The following is a 17,848-nucleotide window of genomic DNA, read 5'->3' as shown; positions in this document are numbered from 1 at the left end:
AAAGCCTTAGTTTCTTTCGGGCAAAACACACGAACGCACATAGCCTTGGGCAATTACTGCGAGTTTACGTTTGCAATGTATTGCTTGTCCACCAGCATATAAAAATAAAAAATTAAAAAAATTTCTGTTTATACTCTGGGACGACCAAAGGGTCAGAGGAGTTCAAAGACAGACAGAATACAAGAAATAGCACCGTATTCAGCAGTCACGGGCTTGAAGTCCCGGTAACTCAAGGCACATGTACTTATGCACCCGCGCGCCTGACCACTAGGCTACGGCGGCCTTACGTATACTGTATTTGGACATCTCGTTCCTGAGAAGTAATTTCATGACAGGTAGTTGACCATACCAGGTTAAATAGAATATAAGAAGCGTGTACTTTTAATGGCAAGTAGACGCAACAGAATGAGACATGAAACTATCTTAGCAAAAAAAAAAAAAAAAGACATTCGCATGTCTAGTTTTCAGCATCTAAAATGAGGAAAAATGCTATCGTGCGAAAAGAAACAGCGTAGGGATTAACTGATGTCATGGTGAAATAACAGAAGCTATGATTAGAAGCAGCCAGACTAATACATAGGAGGCTTACCTAGAGATGGGTAAGTGGGAAGCTATCCCAGCTTCAGCTTGATGGGGAGCGGGGCTGCAGACATTGCATTCAAATGAATTTGCATTGCATGCAAATGAATGAGGGGCACACTTCTTAGGTCTTACCCTGGCGAAAATACCTAGTTACATCTCAAACTGTAATAATCTTTGTGCTATGCGAACTAGGCAGGCATAAGTAAAAAAAAATCAAATATAGAGCTGTCACTGCGATCCCGGAGTAAAGTACGTGGACACTTACTCATTGAGAGATCGAGTCCGTCCACAAAGAAAGCTGTCACAAAATATGGCTTATTAACTGTTACGCTTGTTTTGGAACCATAGGAGTATATACTGAATTTTATTTATTCACTTTGTCCACTTTTTTACCAAAACGCCATTAATGACCTGGTCATGTTGTGAAAATGTTTCCCGATTTTTTTGTTAATAATAGATCAGGTGTGTTTTCTGAAACTACGTTTGTTTTGGGTTAGGTTAAGTAAATTCTATAAGTTATTTCATGTAGAATAAATATGAACTTCGTTTCTAATTTAGCAGTTGAGTCACCATTCCGAGATGTAGTTCGACACACTTCTTCCAAGTTTCTGCTAAAGCTATTCCTGCACTGCCATCTTGATATTTTCATCTGATGAAGTTCTCTTAGTGTGTGTCGTTTAGTAGCCAAAAAACAACAACAAAAAAAGTAATAAAATCACACGGCGCTGTCCATGAATATAGAAAATGAGGTAATATCTCGAACTATATCTCCTGTATCTGATTTCCTCCTACGGCCTTTCGAACAGGCCGTATAAGAATAGGCGTTATTATTCTGTAGCTGGTTCAGAAACACATTAAGGTATTTGTCATTCGTCAAATTCGCCTTACAGGCTCTTGTTTCTCCTATCTCCAGATAATGTTCCAGCTTTATGATCCCGGAATACAGTGAGTACCACTTTACTAATTGTTAATGACAGTAATGGCAGTGTGCTACTGCAACAGGGTCTAGATAATTTGGGCAGATGGGCTAAGAAGTGGCAACTGAAGTTCAACCTTGACAAATGCAAAGTACTGCATATGGGTAGAAGTAACCCCAGAGAAACGTACCAACTGTGTGGTACTACACTTAAGGTGGTAGAAAATGAAAAAGACCTGGGAGTAATTGTGCAGTCAGATATGAAGTTTTCTGAGCAGTGCAGACAGGCTGCTAGGGCGGGTCATGGGGTTTTGTCAATGATATATAGGAATTTTGCTAGCAGGGAAAAGGAGGTGATTGTCCCTCTGTATAAGGCAATGGTCAGGCCACGCCTTGAGTACTGCGTACAGGTCTGGAGGCCTCATTTTAGGAAGGATGTAGATTTGCTTGAGCGTGTACAGAGAAGAGCAACACGATTGGTGAGGGGAATGAAGGGATTCTCTTACCAAGAGAGGCTTAAGTTCTGCAAATTGCAGTGGCTGGAGACTAGGCACCTGCGCGGTGATCTGATTGAGGTCTATAAGGCCTTGAATGGGTTGAGCACGCTGAATTCTGATGGGATCCTTCCACTTGTTCAGATTACCAACCTACGGGGACATAAGTTCAAATTAAGAAAGGACAGATGTAGAATAGATGTGCGGAAATTTGCCTTTAGCCAGCGGGTGGTTAATTGCTGGAACAAACTTCCATCTGTCGTTGTGGAAGTTGATAGGTTAAATAAATTTAAGGAGGAACTGGACAGGCATTTGGAGGGAATGGTGTGATTTTTTTTTTTTTGGCTGATGCTGCATAAGCTCCTACACTTGCTTTCTTGCATCATGTGCCACTATTACTATTACCGTTTGATGCTTGGGTATGGAAGACCTAAGCATCAAATTTGATGCCTAGGTCTTTGTTATGGGTATTGCATATAAAATTCCTTCACTGATTTCTTCAGTCGAGGTGAGTCTGTATGGTGCCACTGTGAGCTTTTAGCCGTTTTTTCAGTGGTATGCAATACTGCACCCAAGATTCATCTCCGGTCACCCTGTTCTAAGGAGAGTTTCCTTCGCGTTCATACCGCCTAAGAAACACTGAACACATTAAGTTGTCATTCCTTCAGTTCTAGTATTAAATGCTGAAAAATCCATCAAGCGCACTCGTCTTTGCAACGACTCGCTGATCATAGTATGCGCCGAACCGCATATGAAGAAAGTGCACGCAGTGGCACTTTCTTCATAGGAGTTCTTTCACTGCGCTATAGTTGTGTCACTATATGGATTTGCTTGCCTTGGTGAGGAGAAACCTCAACACCCAGTACAGTTCTTAAAATTGTTCGCCCACTGTGGACTTAACCTTGACTCATGTACTCTTCACCATATACTGACGAACATTCTAATAAATTTTAGCAGACATATAGAGATGTATAGTAACTGCACCCGAACAATAAATTCCAGCAGATTTTATTCTTTCTGCATTCAAAATCGGATTACAATCGCATCTTTATTAAGCTGCGACTCAGTGCGATTGCAACGGTGCCACCATTTGAAAATTGGCTGTTTCTAAATAACGCTAGCAGATGATGCCATGTGATGCTCATTGTTAACAAACACGTTTCCTTCAATAATCTGACTTAAGATTACCATCGTTTTTTTTTTTTTTTTTTTTGTTTTTTTTGCTTGATGTGCATTTTATGTTAGTTTTGTGATTTTCATTTGAATGACCTTCGTATAAACAAAGTTCCTAAACGTGAAATGCTTTGCAGGTTAGATTAGGTTATAAAATTTAATTTTTAATTAAATGTTTTAGAGGCCATTCAAAAATTACGTAATTCGATTTTTAAATCTCATCCATTCATCCACGTAATACTAAATAACAGCTGTGTTGAGCCTTCAGAATTGTTATGTAGTGTAATACTCCAAGTCGCGTTTTTAAATTAATAGATTAGCATAGCATTCTTGTGACCGTTACTTTTCATGCTCATAACGCATTGTAACGTTTTGTACCTAATTGTGTTCTATAATTTGCCATGGTCCCTTAGGGGAAAATTGGTCCTGGGATCCCCAGACCTTAACATGCCTAGGATTTTCTGGGAAGAAAATTGCTAGTCACATGCTCCTTCCCAAAAAACTCATCGAGCTTGTCTCGTCTCTTACCCAAGAATGGGAATTAATACCTTCTGCACCAAGTAATGAAGAAGAAAGCCAGAAGAGCAAGCAGGTTTCAGAAAGGGCAGAGGAACCAGAGATCGAATCTTAAGTCTACGACTGATTATTGAAAAGTGCAAAGAATTCAATGTTCCAGTCGTTTTGTGTTTTGTAGATTATTGAAAAGCATTTCATTTTGTTCAACATGAAAAACTATGGGAAACGATAACTATTATGGGATTCCCAATTGACATAATTCAGCTAATTCCTGTACTGTAACAAGCACAGGAAGGTACTGTGAGAACCAACATGGGAAACACCGACTTTTTAAAAATCGGTAACGGTGTCAGGCAAGGCTCTGTTTTGTCACTTCCCCTTCTTAATCTTTATGCCGAATATATTATGGGTGAAGCTTTGGAATGTTTAGAGATTGGCATCAAAATTGGAGGACTGAAGATAAACAACCTTCGTTATGCAGATGATACTGTGCTAATTTGCTGTTCCAAGATTATCTTAAAGAAACTCTAAGGAGAATATGTGACGCAAGTGAGAAAAAAAGATTGTTTCTTGAATGTGTGTAAAACTAAAATTATGGTGATTATCACAGTTCCAGTAAAGTGAAGGTTAACGGCCAAGATGTCGAAGTTGATGAATTTTGATTACTTAGGGTCAAGAATAAATAAAAATAAAACTGCTCAAACAATGGAAAAAGACGACAGGCAATTGCTAAAATGTTGGTCACTGATCTGACAAAGTTATTGAGAGATCAAGATCTGCCCCTAAAGACGAACCCGAGAATCGTTGACTCGTTAATTTTTCCAGTTGCCACTTATGGATGTGAAGGATGGAATCTGAAGAGAGTTGACAAGAAGAAAATTTATGTATTTGAAATGTGGTGTTATAGGAGAATACTACGTATTTCTTACCTTGATCGAAGAACAAATGAGTGGGCATTGAATAAAATTAGCAGGCCTAAAATTCTTCTTCATAGCATCAACGGGAGAAAACTTAAATTTTTTGGACACATAGTAAGGAAGGAAAACTTTCTGTTGAAGAATATAATGGAAAGAAAAATCGAGGGGAAGGGTGCAGAGGAAGACCTACAACTAGGTGGAAGGATGGGATCAGTGAACGTTTGGGTGTGACATTTTGCGATGCCATTCGTATAGTACATGATCGATGCAGTTGGAGGAATTTGTTGGTGGTCACAACAACTCCTCAGGGAGCTATGTGACTGGAAGAAGAAGCACTAAGTAAATGTTCTCAGCATGAGACTTCGATGTTGCACCCACGCAGATCACATGCCTCATTTGGATGTTTTTTCATGAATTATCGACGCGTCATTTTTGACCGCACTTTGAACTTACTTGTGTAACTATCATTTCAAATAAAAATTTGATCAGTCTTTGTGCGTTATTAAGATACTGAAAAAATTCACTAATGTTTTATAAATGTAATAAAATACCACTGATTTCTTTATGTTTTTGCGTTGCTCTTGTTTCTTGGTTTTCGAATTCCGATGCATTTTATGCTTGAAAAATGCAAGATATTGGGAAGCATAAAAATAGTCCGAAAATAGCGAATTATTTGACAATGTTGCTGCAGCAGATGTTGAGCTTGATGTCACGATTATTCCGTTAGCAAATAACATAAATTATATGCATTAAGATTTTGTTGGTGTGGTAACTTCAACAAAGCTAGTAGCATGGGTAACCTAATCAATAAAAGGACTGTGAGCAAACAAAAATGGCTTTTTGCTGTTTAATATTTAAGAGTTTTATTTTACATAAATATTCTCAGTAAGAACGGCGCCTCCGTAGCCAGGTGGGAAGGAGCAGCAGTGCGTAGCACACGCTTCTTGATTAGACCGGGGTTCAAGCCCGTCACCACCAAATACGGAGGATGCGGAAAGGTCAGGGAATGACCACCGAACCGGAGCAATATGGCCTTAGTTGCTAATGCTCCTAAAAACCAAAACAACAACAACAACATCAGTAACAACAATAAGCGGCGGCGAAGCAAAGAGAATGATCGACGATGAAACAATAATAACATACAAACACACAATCATAAGTGGAGTGACGGGCGATTTACCTGTGCGTTGTTATTGGGGGTATCATGGCCCTCACTACGTTTTTAAAACGTGTGCATTTTTTCCTTTCTTATTAATTTTACATCTAAATATAGTTATCTTTCAAATAATTTATAATTTAGTTAGCACGCGTTTATTTCCCTGACTTAGGTTTTAATTTAAAATTAATTTTTAAAAAATTATATTTCCCTTCTCTGTGGTATACACAAAATATATTTTTATAAACTTAAATAGGAGTCCTCAATAGAACCACTGTCCCGGGTGCTGTTTACTGTAGGATTGACTCTGGATACAATTGATCATGAAATATATTTGCCATAATGGTTTACGTAATAGGAGTAAAAACGTTTGCGATCGTATGGAATATATTAATTCATCTCATATGCCTCAGTGATATAATTTTGATATATTTGGCACGATCCTGTACCACAACGTGTATTACTGCATTCAGTGTTGATAACTGAACTGATACTGTACACGGGATCGTTAAGGCTGTTTAAAATTGATCCTTCCACGGTACGAACACAAAAGTGAAAGAGTACGAGGGGCGCTTAAGAAGTTCTTGGCGTGAGTATTAAGGGTTTATTTTAGGATTCTGGTAACATGCGAAATTTCAGCATAGTACCCTTTAGAGTCAATGCGATTTTGTCACCGATCCCTCCTATTCCTCTTCAAAATTGTGCTTTTGTCTTCTTATTTCTTAGCTATCTTTTTATTTATCAGGTCCACTTTACAGATTTTCTGCTTAAAATGATTTAGGTGGAGATGGGCTTTTACCTGGGAACCACCCTGACACAGTATATACACACACACACACACACACACACACACACACGATGCTGTAATGCTACTTCTAAAACAGTTTCGTCATGGTTTTGTCCTTCAATGTTCACCAACTATGTGCTGACAGGACGTGGGTCCTTTCGAGACAACTTATGTTCACGGGGTCCGGAGCCAGATCCGTGGTGTTCTTGTGGTGAGGCGGAAACTTGGTTGCATACACTGTTTTATTGCCCATTTTATAATGTAATGTTGAGAGGCGTCGTCTTTTCGAACTGATTCCCGATCTTGCTGAAAACAAAGTGCAGGAGTTTGGAGTGTCTAATTTTCAGGCATTGCAGGTTTTTGCTGCTGCAGTGTTCTCTAAGTGATCAATTATCTGGAACCTATCAAAAAATGAACTGGCAGGGTTTGGGAGCCTCAGACCTGGAAGCTTTATGTCAGGTCTTGGGCTCCTGAGTATGTACCACTACGATGTTTTTTTTTTTTTTTTTTTTTTTTCCCGGTTGTTGGGTTTGGGCGGTCCAAGACTGGAAAGCTGGCACCCAATAGTATTGCACTTTCTCTGTTGGGTGTAGAATTGTGCTTTGGCACTACAGCTAACAATAGTAGAAACAGGTCCGACTCCACGTGCCGGGGACGGGCATCAGTTGGCAGCTGTTGATGTCAGCTGCCTCCTGATGGCAAAGTGACCTGACCTGACATTAACAACACACTAAACACACAAACACTTCTTTAATACATTTTAATCTTTCCTATACAAAATGATGTATTAATTTTAGATACTAGCGTTGAAAATTGTAAACATCTCAATTTTCTTGTTTTGAATTCTATTTCTTAGCTATCTATCAGGCCCACTTTACAGTTTTCTGTATTTCTTTAAATGTACTAGGTGGAGATGGGCATATGCCTAGGAACCACCCGGACACAGTTTACACACACACACACACACACACACACACACACACACACACACACACACACACACACACACACACACAAGAGGATGTAATGCGTTGATTCCAGCTGCGAAGAAAGTTTCCTCTTGAGCCTCCAGAAATGTATCTGTGACTGGCCTTTCTTCAGGTAATGCACTAGCAGCACTCCATCAGCCCAAAAAATAGAATGCCATCACCTTGCCAGCAGAAGGAATCGACCCGGATGTGTTTGGAAGTAGTGGGGAGGGTGGAAAGAGCTGTACATGGGAGCTGTTTCCACTGTTTGGACTGCTCCTCTGGCTGAAAGTGATAGAACCGTCTTATCCGTGGTAAAAAATCTTGCAAGGAAATTTGCTGGATCTACATGAAAACAATGCAAATGTTCACTTGACTTGACAATTCTTATGCATTTTTGATCTGCTGTCAACAACTATGGACCCACTGTGCCGACACATCTTTCATAGCGAGAACCTCTAATTATGTGGCACACACGTTCAGAGTAGTTCCTCAATACGCAGGCAATGTACCGAACTGCCACTCGTCTATTACTCATCACTAGATCATGCACACTGTTAACAGCTTTAGGAACGACGGATGGACAATGCAAGTCTTTCACGGTGTGGGCCATCGTCCACGTTCTCCCTTTCTCGTTTAAATTCTGCTGCCCACTTCTTAACCATAGAATACGGAGGGGCATCCTCCCCAATGTTGTAACTGCATCCTCATCTTATTCGTGGGGTTAGTCCTTTTTCCTCAAATATTGGATGACTGCTCGGCAACTGATTTAATAACTAAAAATAAGTAAAATTCAAAATAGTCATTACAGAAAAATATACCTGAGGCTTTTGACTCATGTATTTTTTAAGAAAACCTGAGGCTTTTGTTGCGCCAGCCAAAAAAAAAAAAAAAAAAAAATCCTGAGTTACCGAAAGAGAGAGAGAGAGAGAGAGAGAGAGAGAGAGAGAGAGAATCACCAAGAAAGAAGAATGATGATATCCAGCTGAGGACCTTGGGTGTGCCAAACCCATGCTCACCAAATTACTGAGATAGTGACTCGTCTCGATAATGTTACAATGTTAAAATCCGTACCCTAAATTCCTGCTTATTCACCTTGAAAAACAATCTTTAAAAGCAAGCACAAAGTGCTCAAAGAATCAATGAACGAAGTGAGAAAACATTGAATTAAATTAATTCATTATAGTGAGAATACGGTTAAATTAGTTAAATTGGCATCGTTTTGATTATATCTCATATTGTGAATGCCTTCACAACGATATAATCAATAAAAACGAAATTTAAATACTGTATATAAAAAGATATAATCAAAACGATGCCAATTTAATTTAACTACTTTGGTAGATGGCTATGGTAGATTAACTTTGGTAGATTAAAACTGGTGCTTTTTGCACTAACCTATACGTTAGTCATTGAGAATACGGTTAACGGCCTTGCCTGTAAAAATAAATTACAATTGTTATTTTGCTCAATAGATGGCTGCACATGATGTGTACCGGTTTATAAAACGCTTTATTTCCTCATGAAGCACGCCTCCATTTCTTTTCAATTATCCACTAGAAATTGTAATGGAGGAAAAAATTTTATAGACCAGAGGTTCCTAAACCTTTATACTTTGAGCCCCCCTTAAAATTTTTCATAAATTTCCCACTACCCCAAGTTTCAGGTCAAGTGTAAATGAACAGATTTGACCTAAAATTTAAAAAATAAATAAATTTTCTGTTTATACTCCGCGATGACCAAACGATCAGGAGTTCACAAGATAGACAGAATACAAGAAACAGCACTGTATTTAGCAGTTACAGGCTTTGAACCCCGGTCACTCAAGGCACGTGTACTTATACACCCGTGCGCCTGATCACGTGTACTTATGCTTTGACCACTCGGCTAAAAATATACTTACTTTTATAAAGTATATATACTTCAATACATTTAATCGCAAAGAAATAAAATACGAATAATAGAAATAAATAAACATTTCATACGTGAGTTAGTGGGATGGTTTGTCCATATTTCGGTAAAAAAGTGCTTCATGAAAACATCTCCCCCCAAAGAAAAGCGTTCGCCTTACACTTTGGGAACCTCTGATATAGACAATAAGTATATAAACTTTTTATTCTTGAATATTATTCGAAGAATATGCCTAACCAGGATTGTTTAAATTATTTGATTCAGTCATATTTATATCTGACCCCACATAGACTTAGTTTTGATATGATGTCCGAGACAAATTCCCGGTGCCTATTTCAGCATATTGGGCACCAATTAGATTAAAGTTTAGGTACATAAATACCTTTTGCATTTTTAGTTAATTTTCTTTCTTTGTTATTTTCTTCCAGCCACATTTTGTCAATGAGGAAAGAAATCATTCCTAACAAGTATGTAGATCACAAATCTGTCGATTTTTTTTATTAGAATTAAATCAATATTTACTGCCCTAACCAGGGGCAAAATAAATAAAGGGGCCTTGGGGTTAGAAAGGTTGTCAGTCTGTGCACGGAAGAAACTATAAATTCTGTTCCCCACTCGCTAGATTTCTGAATTTTCGTTTCAACATGATCTTTAACAGCCATACCAAACCAGCCGTTGGGCCCCCAGAGTCTTTGGTGAGCATTCTATTGAAGTAATGGGGGCATGGAAACATTTCTCAATTGTGGCCTGTATCAGAATCATAGCTTTATCGCTGAAAGAAGTAAAACTGTCAACGTTAAATGCGTGTGGAAAAATGTATGGCAAGAGTCAGTTCATTCATGAAATATGGTCGAGCCGGCAGAAAACGGAATCGGTGCGATAGTAGAATTTGCTACGTCGGTAGGAGGGGAAGGTTTTGAAGATATGACTACTGAAGCCCTCTTGGCGCCTCCGTAGCCAGGTGGACAGGAGCAGCAGTGCGTAGCACACGCTTCTTGATTAGACCGGGGTTCGAGTCCGTGACCACCAAATACGGAGGATGCGGAAAGGTCAGGGAATGGCCACCGCATATCCCCGGAGCAATATGGCCTTAGTTGCTAATGCTCCTAAAAAACAAATAACAAACAAACTGAAGCCCTCGTGTGTAGCATAGTTGATAGAATTGCCCTCCTCTCCACACCGGGTGGAAAAGACCTGAGTTCGAATCCCGTCGATGATGGGAGGAATAGTTATGGGTCTTTTTTCACAACGTGGCTGAGTTAGTCGGGCTCAGGCGATAGTAGCATGGTTTTTTCTCCCGGAAACTCTGGTTTTTCGTCCATCAAAACAGAAAATCGACCTCAGGCCACACGCAATTTATAGACAATATACGCAGAGCAATATTGCCTTAGTCGCCAATGCTCGTAAAAAAAATTAAAAAAAAGATATGATTACTGCAGACGTTCAAGAATTACTGGTAGAAAAAGTGGCTGGCGAATCGGATTTTGTAGAAATGGCATCGGCGGTAAAACCAAATCAATTCAGAGGATGATAGCGCAGATTAAAATTCTGAAGTTCCAAATTTTAATTTAAAAAGCATACGGGTAAGTTAGACGAGCAATTAGAATTTTGTTTTTTTGAATGCAGAATCTTAAATGAAAGGAGCCTCAAGTTCAAAAGATAGCTTCAAAAATGCTTAGTTCCATACGATGAAATTGACAAAGATTTATCAAGCAAAAGCAAACAAAACCAGATTACTCATGTTTTTTTAAAGAGAGCAAAAGATACACGAAATCTAGAATGGTGTATTTTTGTTAACGAAATAGTATATTTTTGTTAGCTTTTGAATGTAACATCACTTTTTCTTAGTCCCGTATAACAAGATTTCGTACAACACGACATTTTATAAGAACCTAAATACCGTGTTATACGAGAGTTACCTGTATATACTTAAGTTAACGCTAATGTAACATGCAAATTCAGTTCAGGGTCCTACTATAGAAACGGGTTTGCGGTCACGGGCTTACACGAGCTACAACTTATATCTTGCATCGTCTTTAAGCTCTCTGTTCTTATTTCACTGAATTTTTTTTTTTTATGTGAACCCGAAACACGAGAGGTATTAGAACCTATAGTACTTAGTACCATGCTTGGGTTGGAGGTTGAGAAGACGAAAGAAGATATTTGTTGATATTGGACTTGAACTTCTGTAGATTGTAATTTTCAGGAAATACGTATGAAGGAAGGTTGTTCCGGAAAACGGCAGTTGAATGAATAAATGAGGAAGATGAAAAGTTGGTTCTGTGGGTTTGAAGTTGGACAATAAATGGATGTTGGCTGGTGGCGGCACGTGTTCGGACTGTTTTGAAAGAGAGAGCAGGAATTATAGAAGCCAATTCAGAAGAACAGTGCCCATGGAAGTATCTGTAGAAGAGGAATGCAGCAGAAACAGTAAGCCTCTGAGAAAGCGAGTGGAGAGACTCTGTTAGAGATGAATCATTAATTAACCTAACTTCCCTCTTCTGAATGAAATCAAGAAGCCTGAGAGAGGTTTTGGGGGAACCACCCCAGATGTGGGAACAATATTCCATGGCAGGGCGGATTTGCGATTTATACAGAGTGAGCAGCTGTTTGGAAGAAAAGTAACGCCGAGAGCGAAAGAGAAAACCAAGTTTTTTAGATGCAGAAAATCAATTTTGCCTAGAAATCGGAGTGTCACTAAAGATAAGCATAGGAGCAGAAGAATCCTTTTTGCGAGATATAAGACAAGACTGAGTTTTAGAAGGGTTGAAATCAACTAAGTTGTCTTTGCCCTGGAGAATTACCTGAAGATCGGCATTTAAGGAATTGGTAGCAGATTTTCGAGACGTTGAAGCTGATTGAGCAGGACTAGGTTTCTCAAAATGGAAAGTGGAATGCAATGTGCTATCATTGGCAAAACTATGGATAGGATTTCCAGTCAATGAAAGAAAGTCATTAATATACAAGAGGAAAAGAGTGGGGGAAAGAACTGAACTTTGGGGGACACCGGCATTAGTGGAGAAGTTAGAAGACAGAGAGCCATCTACCATCACCCTCGGTGAGTGATCAGAGAGAAAACTGGATAGCCAATTACTAAAAACAGTTGGCAAACCATAAGATGGAAGCTTGTTTAGAAGACCTTTATGCCAAACACGATCAAAAGCCTTTGAGATGTCAAGAGCAACTACTTGTGTTTCACCGAACCTTTCCATTGAATTAGTCCATAAATGAGTAACATAAGCCAGAATATCACCAGTGGATCGACACTGACGGAATCCATACTGGCGTCTTTGATCAGACAGAAGGTTTCTAGGTAGTTTAAGAGTTGGCGGTTAATTGATTTCTCCAATACTTTAGAAAGAGTAGAAGTAATTGCAATGGGACGATAATTGGATGGGACGGATTTGTCACCCTTTTTAGGAACTGGCTGGATATGAGCAAATTTCCTTCTGCTTGGAAAGAAGAAAAAACACCTTTGGAATAAGAAAGTGAAAAAAGGTGGCAAAGAACAGGAGTAAGTTCAGGAGCACAGGTTTTGAGAACAAGTGGAGAAATACCATCAGGACCTGGAGCTTTCTTAGCATCAAGATTCATCAAAATCCTTCTGATATCCTTTTGACGGAAGACCACAGGAGGCATTGAATGGACCGTGTTGGGAATGGTGGGAGGTGTTTTACCAAGATCATTAATACATGAGCTGGAAGAAAAATGGGATGCTAGCAGGTCAGCTTTATCCTTGGCTGAAGTGACAACAGAACCATCTGGTTTGGACAGAGGTGGGAGCAGAGATGGGCAAAAGTTGCGGCCAATAGCTTTGGCAAGAGACCAGAATGCTCGGCTACCATTAGGGCAAGAAGCAAGTTTTCTACTCTTAGCCTGTTCAAACTCTAGTTGGACTGATTAATAACTGCTTTACAATTGTTGCGAGCTTTGGTGTAGGCAGAAAATGAAACTGAAGAATTAGAAACAAGCCAATTACGATAATGAACATTCTTCTCTTGAACAGCCTTAGCACATTTATTGGAAAACCAAGGTTTAGATAAAGGACGAGATTTTAAAGTGGAGTGTGGGATAAAGGATTCGATTCCTGCAAGAATAATTTCACTGACACGATCTGAGCAAACGTTGACATCAGAAGTTTTGAAACAGTAATCCGACCAAGGAAAAGAAGAAAAGAAGTCTCTCAGGTCATCCCATTTTGCATTCTTGTAATGCCAGTGAGAAGAGACAATCACCAAGTTGTGATCTGAAGTGCCTAAAGGACCTCTCACTTCGACCGTGTGCTTAGAATCACTGAAATTATTACGGTAATCCGAGGATGAAGGAGAAACAACTACTTATTTGTACTACTATATTTATAAATGGGTTAGAAATGTGAAATTCCTAGGTGATGCACTTTCTTTGAACACCGGTGTGTGTGTCTATATATATATATATATATATATATATATATATATATATATATATATAATTATTATAGTAAAAGCACAATAAATACTATACAGATGCTGAACATGCATATGAACACAACAGTATACAGCTTGCAGTAGGCCATAAGGCCAAAATAACTTATATAAACTAAAATAGCCCATGCAGGCCTACATGGCCAAACCATGTACTCAAATTTTTCATACTTTCATGTAGTACAGTTCAATGTGGTAAGCAGCTTTTAACTACTGACTTATTTATTGGTTATTCTAAATTATCTATTCTTCATTTTATTTTATTATCTGTTCAGTATAGAACATATACCATTTTGTGTAATGGGATTATTTATGATAAATAATCATCCGCTCACCTCGAATACCAACATTCCAGTGTTGGCATTCGACGTGAGCGGAAGCGCTTCGTCAGGGCTCCTCAATTAAGTGGATTACTGTTGGTTAGTGCTTTTAGATATTTGATTTATTTAGATATTGTTGGATTATTTTGTTATAGGTTTTCCTCTAACCGTTTGATTTTAATAATATTATAGATATAATTTTTTAAAGTTAACTTTCATTGATATTTATTTAATTTTATAAGTAGTCACGAGATCTGGCTTAAACACGTCACAGGGTATCGTGACTCACACGGAAATAGCCGATGGCGATTTACGGGTGAGTAATTATTTAATCCGTTGTGGAACCTGTGGAATGTTTTCCAAGGTCGACCTGGTAACTAATCCTAGCTCACCTGGGGATTCTTTCTTTGTGATCGATGTAAGGAGTGCACCGTTCTTAAATTACAATTTGGTGCACTGATGGTACAATTCGAGTCCCTGAAAAAACGGGTGCTTGACCTCGAGAGTAATGCATCTGGGAACTCGCCAGGGACTCAAGACTCCAGCAATCTACCAAGTGATGCACACCCAATTCGGGCCTCAAAACAGAAAAACCAAGTGCAAACTATTCTGGTTAAAAAGGACTGTTTTATTAGGAGACTCCATTGTTAGGGAAACGGGGAATATTTTTTGTAATAAGGATAGGTAGAGAAGAAACCAGGGTATGTCTGCCGGGAGTAACTATTAATGATGTCACCAACAGATTGTCAGATTTTAAGGGGGGGTAAAGAGAATATTATTATTCGTGTGGGGACTAATGATATTAAACGTACACGATCTGACGATTTGTTGGAAAAATACAGGACCATGCTGAGGAAATGCCGCGAACTAGGCCACAATGTCTGTGTGTGTGCAATTCTGCCCAGACACGATAGGAGGGATTATGTTAAAAGCCTTGTGGATTAACTCAAGACTTGAAGGACTCTGCAAGGCTTGGGAGGGGGGGGGGGCTTTGGGGGGAATTTTGTTATCAGCATGGCCCACACTTGTAGGTAGAAGGAATTTGTTTTGTAGAGCTGGATACACTTAAACAAAGGTGGTGCAAATGTTTTTGCCAGTATTATTGAGGATACCTTAAAGGTTCAGGGAAACTGCTAGTTACGGGGGGGGGATGTGGGTAATACTGACACGCGTTTATCTGATAATATTGGTCAAAGTAACTCTTGCACATACCTTAAGAGTTCTTATCTGTTACCCCAACTGGACGTATTATCTAAATGTTCTGGAGGCAGAAACGTTTCACGTGAGCGGGTAACTAATGCCAGGGAAGAGAGGCTAAAAAACTTCAAGGGTTGTTAAATATACAAGAACAGTAAGTCTTAATTGTTTATACAGTAATGTTAGAAGTGTCGTCAATAAAATGAGCGAATTCAAACTGCTGGAAGTAACGCGGACATAATAAGGCTTACAGAGACGTGGTGCCACCCGGAAATTGGGGATGATGAGTTTCAGTACGGCTTGTATAATGTATTTAGGAAGGGTAGGGTAGATAGAAGGGGTGGTGGGGTAATGCTTCTTATTAGAAGCAGCCTGAGTGCGACGATAGCTCTCCCCGATTGAGACGTTTCACATTCTAGTATAGAATCTGTATGGTGTGAGATAGTTGGAAACAAAGGTATAATGCGAGTAGGAGTAATCTACAGACCAGGTGATTGTGAAGATTATGACAAAAGCCTCTACATTCATATGGAATGGGCAAGTAAGCGTCAATGTCTTATTATGGGTGATTTCAATTTGTCTCTAATTGATTGGAGAAAATGGGAAGGAAACTCGACATGGGGCACAAAATTTTTAAATCAACTAGATGACTGTTATTTGTATCAACATGTCAGGGAAAGTACAGGAGAAAAGAATATCCTAGACATCATCACCCATGAATCAGATGACATAACAGGGCTGACAGTAGAGAAACCAGTAGCAGGAAGTGATCACAGAGTTCTACGGTGGATGATGATGAGAGAGGTAGCAGCAGTAAAAGGCAAAGGAATGGGTTTTAATTTCAGAAAAGGAAATTACGATGCCTTAAGGTACTGCATGGCCTCTATTAACTGGGTAGATATCGCGGAGAGAATGAACACATTTGAACTGTGGTATGCTTTTAAAACATTAATCACAGTGCCTTGAATACCATTAAAAAAAATACTCCACGAGGAGGGTTCCAAGTTGGATGAATAGTGAAGTTGCCACATTACTTGAGCAGGAAAAGGTGGCATGGAAAGGTTACAGAGTAATAAGAAGTACTGAAGCCTATAACAGCTACAAGGTGATCTGTAATAGAGCCACAAAAAAGGTTCGACAGGCAAAGGCAGTTTATGAGAAATCACTAGCAAACAGAGCAAAGAGGGGGGGGGGGGATAAGGAATTCTTCACATATATAAATGCCAAGAAGAGCAGGACAAACCAGATCGGACCTTTGCGTAAGGGAAAGGCGATATTATTAAATACAACAGCTGCCGTTGCAGATGAACTCAACAGTTATTTTGCATCGATATTTACAAATGAAAAACTTTTTGTGGCAATGGGAAATTGTGGGAGCGAAGTTGAAAAATATGTAATTAATGATATCGAAATTTCGCAAGATTATTTAATGAAAAAACTTTCGAGCCTACAGACCAGTAAGGCTCCTGGAGTTGATGGAATATACCCCATAATCTTAAGGGAGGCGGCAAGTGATTGCATTAAACCATTGAGGCTATTATGCGAGCATCACTAGACTCTGGGGAGATTCCCTTGGATTAGAAAAGTGCCCATGTATCTCCCATACATAAGGGTGGCTCTAAAAGTGAAGTGGGTCGTTATCGACCTGTCAGTCTGACTTCAGTGGTAGGGAAAATCATGGAGGCAATGATCAAGGGTGGAATTCAGGATCATTTGGATCGAATTGAAATTCTCAAGGATACTCAGCATGGTTTTGTAAAGGGAAAATCATGTTTAAAAAATCTTGTTCGCTATTTCGAAAGGGTCACTCACGAGCTGGATTTAGGGAATAATTTCGACATTGTTTATTTAGATTTTAGCAAAGCTTTTGACTCAGTCCCACATGAGCGGTTGCTTTATAAGTTGGAAGAGGTTGGAATCGCTGGGAAAAACCTTAGATGGATGGCTTCAGGCCAGGAGGCAGAGGGTTGTGATAAATTGCTATTCCTCAGATTGGGTTGATGTAAGAAGTGGTTTTCCCCAAGGATCAGTATTAGGACCACTGTTGTTTTTAATTTTCATAAACGACATTGATGAAGGGACAGAGGGTGTGATGTCTAAATTTGCAGATGATGTTAAAATTGGTAGAGTGGTTAATGATCAATGTCAAACTGAGCTTCTTCAGAGAAACCTAGATAGACTTCAGGAATGGTCAGAAAAATGGCAGCCATGCTTTAATCTAACAAAGTGTAAGGTAATCCCAAAATAACTTATTCACTTGGTGGAGTTCAACTAAACCCAGTACTGGAGGAAAGGGACTTGGGTGTTACGATACGGTCAGACATGAAATTCTCTGATCATTGTAAACAGGTTGCAAGGAAGGCCCATGGTGTCCTGTCGATGATCTATCGAACTTTTGCAAGTAGAGATAGGGACGTGATAATCCCATTATATAAGGCTTTTGTTAGA

This window comes from Mastigoproctus giganteus, chromosome 3 (genome assembly GCF_048544385.1).
Source record: "Mastigoproctus giganteus isolate SK-2022 chromosome 3, ASM4854438v1, whole genome shotgun sequence".
NCBI classification, from domain to species: Eukaryota; Metazoa; Arthropoda; class Arachnida; order Uropygi; family Thelyphonidae; genus Mastigoproctus; species Mastigoproctus giganteus.
This window is presented reverse-complemented; position numbering follows the sequence as displayed.